Source organism: Corvus kubaryi, unplaced genomic scaffold (assembly GCF_017639235.1).
Source record: "Corvus kubaryi isolate FWS band 111438036 unplaced genomic scaffold, C.kubaryi_AGA036_p1.0 37152, whole genome shotgun sequence".
Lineage (NCBI taxonomy): Eukaryota > Metazoa > Chordata > Aves > Passeriformes > Corvidae > Corvus > Corvus kubaryi.
This window is the reverse complement of record NW_024581040.1, coordinates 127,762-131,294: the sequence shown is the minus strand read 5'-3', so window position 1 is coordinate 131,294 and position 3,533 is coordinate 127,762.

Sequence of the window (3,533 nt, the reverse complement as noted above, 5' to 3'; positions counted from 1 at the left end):
TCCGCAAGCCACATTGTGGCCTCTGCCCCCCGTGTCCCCTGTGCCCCCCCGTGCGCCGTCTCCCCTTGGTCCCCGCTCTGTGTGCCCTGCTCTCCTGTGTTCCCCCGTGTCCCCTGCTTTTCCCCCCGTCTCCTGACAACCCCCGTGTCCACTGTACCTCTGCCCTGTGCCCCTACCCTGTCCCCCGCACCTCCCATGTACCCTGTGCCCCCCGAGTGCTCGGCACCCTCCCGTGTCCCCTGTCCCCTGTGTCCCCTCCATGCCCCGCCGTGTTCCCTCGCCCCGCTCTGGCCTCTGCACTCCCTCCATGTCCTGTGCCTCCTCTGCACTCCTCAGGTCCTCTAACCCCCCCACCATGACCTGTGGGACTTCTCCTCCCACCTAAGACCCACATCCCTCCTGACATGCTGTAGGGGGTCCCCCACTGCCCCCAGGTCCCACTTTAGGGTGCAGTGGGGCAGGATTAGCTCCCATGCCCTGCTGGAGGCCTCCAGAACAGGGGTGCATCGACCCCAACATCCCTTGTCCCCAGGTGTCAGCCAGGCAGTGCCACCACCCTGTGGGTTGTCCATGGCCACCCTGGGGTGCTGCACCCCCACAAGGCCACTGCACAGCCAGGGGCGTCCCCAAATCAGTGGGGCGTGGTGGGAAACATCCTGTACCCTGCCCTACCTCTCCCCAGTCCCACACCTCCCACCCCAACTGAGGTTGTGGTGAAGGGAACCTCTGTCCCCAAAAACAGGGCAGTGGGAGAGGCCTGGGGGACTGGGACACACGTTGGGGAACTGGGACACACGTTGGGGCTGGGACACACTGGCAGGGACTGGGACACACTGTGAGGGGAGTCTTGGACGTGCCAGAGGGGGACAGGGCTATGCCTGGAGGGAACCAGGACACACTGGGAGGATCCAGGACATTCTGGGGAGATCTGGGACACACTGGGGGGGACTGGAACACACTGGGGAAACACTGCAAGTGGAGTGTGGAGGACACTGGGACACAGCAGGGGGACCCAGGCTGTACTGGGGGCATCCAAGACACATTGAGACTGTTGGGACACAGGCAGGTCAAGCACAGGGGGGTCACAGGACACACCAGGGGGCTCAAGCACACACTGCAGGGACTGAGACACACTGGGAGAGACTGGGACACACTGGAGACCCTCATCAGGAAAAGAAACTGTGGGCGATCACCCCAAATTTCAGCACCAGGATGGGGGGCTGCCCTTCCCAAGGCGAGGGCAGCTGGGGGGCTGTGGTGGGCAGCCCCCTGCCCCCGTCCGCTCCGTTTTGGGGGGCTGGGGGGCTTCTGGCAGCCCCCTTCCCTCCCTCCCTCCGCGTCCTCCCTCCCTTTCTCTCCCTTTCCTGTAACTTAAGCTTTTGTTGTGAGCAGGAGACCCGGGCTGCCGTGAAAAGAGGGGGCCCCACCGCCTTTCAGAGCGTAATTGAAACCATTGCGGCTCCTGGCCGAGGGGGAAGGGCGGGGGGGGGGGGGGCTCCAAAATCAAACCCTGGGGGGGAAAGACGGGACACACGATGCTGCCGGGCCCCCCTCCCCGCCAGCCTCCCCGGCCCGGACGTGCCGGGTGTCCCCGCGGGGCTGCCGGGGGCTCTCCCCGCTCCCGGGGCTGGCGGAGGCTCCGGGGCTGCTGTGGGGTGAGGCGGTGAGATGGGAGCCAGGGCCGGCTGTCCCCGATGGGGCATCCAGGGGTGCTGTCCTTGGGCCCCGCCGTGTGCCCGGGCACGGCCGGGGTCGGTGGGTGTCCGGTGGTCCCGGGCGGGAGGCGGCGGAGAGGGGCTGGCACGGCGCCGGTGGCGGGGGCCGAGCCCGGAGCTCGGCCAGCGCTGCCTCCGGCCCGTTCCCGCTCCCATTCCCGTTCCCCGGCTGCAGCGGGAGCGCGGGTCGGCTGCTCCGGCCCCTGCTCCTCTCGGCCCTGTGGCGGCACGGTCTGGTTGGGTGACCCCCGCCGTGTCCCCCAGGCCCACAGGGACAGGGACGGAGAGGTGCAGGGGTGTCTGCACAGCCACGTGGATCTTGGCTTCCTAAACACTTCGGATTTTGGCTTCTTTCCGGAGATGGGGGGGTTTCACTTCCAGAGGGGGTTGCAGAGGCTGTCTCAGTGCTCCCTGTCCTCCTGGGTAGTGGTGGCTCAGGACAAGGGTCCCCAGAGCCTCCGGGGACACACAGGGACATGGTTCGTCTTAAAGTGGGTGCCAAGGCCTCCTCGGGAGGGCGAAACCCAGAGCAGACCCACCAGTCAGCCCCGAAAGGAACCCCTCGGTGGGCTGGGGGTGTCAGGGGACACCCCAAGGAGGCAGCCAGGGGGGTGCTGCCTGCTCAGGGGTGTCCCCTCACAGGGACATTCAGAGTGGCCAAGGAATCCTGTTGATACCACTTGTCCCTGTCACCAGGCTCCCAGCCCCATCCCCAGGCCCTGCCAGGGGCATGAGGGGTGGCAGAGGGTGCTGCCCCTTCCCCAAAGCTTCCCAGAGGACACTGGGGTTGGTATCCTGGGCGCAGGAAACACTGTGAAGACAACGACCAATGCTTGCACCCAGTGGGAGAGGGTGGGTGCTGCCCAGACTGGGCTTTACTGGGAGTATGGGGCTAAACCCAGCTCCCCTTCATGTCCTCCCAGAGCTGCTTAGGGTGGGGGGCACCCAGGACTCCCAATCCTTCCACTGCTCCACCCTCACTTCATCCCAGTACAGCACTGGGGGAGGCTGGTGGGCACCCAGTGTTTCCAGTCCTCTGCTCCCAGCACCCAAGGGGGAGGCCCATGGGTACCACCACCTCCAAGAGGCTGGTGGCTCCCATGTCCCTGGTGGAGGAGGACATGGTGCCCATGCAGCCCCTGTCCTGGGATTCTTCCAGCACCATGAGGTGCCAGGGTGCTTGTGGGGTCCTCCCTGCACCCATCAAGGCCAAGGATGGGGGCCGTTGGACCCCCAGCAGCACCCTAGCCCAGTGACAGGCTGGTGGCCTCTTTCTGGTCAGGTGGCCTGGGGGTGACACTGGGGGCAGTACCACAGCTGGCACAGGCCCCACACATGGCCCTATGCGGGGCTGGTGGCCACCACCAGTCTGGAGGACTATACTTTGAGGGGGCACTGGCAGCACCAGTTTGCACTTCGTGTCCCTTAGGGATGGGCACAGAGGATGGCAGGAGCAGAAGTGGGGAATGGAGGGGCTGTGGCAGGCAATGCCAGGCAGGACGGGGACCCTGGGGGTCCCCCAAGAGCACAGAGGAAGGGAAGGGCCCCCCGGCCCTGCCCTCGGCTTTGTTTCACACTTAAGAGCCTCTAATTAAAACCAGGCACAAAGGCCCTGGCTGGCGGCGGGCGTGAGGTGCCAGCAGAGGACGGGGGTCTGTCACCAAGGGAACAGGAGTGACACGGGGTCCTGGGCACAGGCACTGCGGGGGCCCTGCACACATGGGCATGAGTGGGCACACAAGTGCGCACACACACACACACAGAGACACAGACACAGTGCACACACACACAGTGCACACACACAGACAGTGCACACAC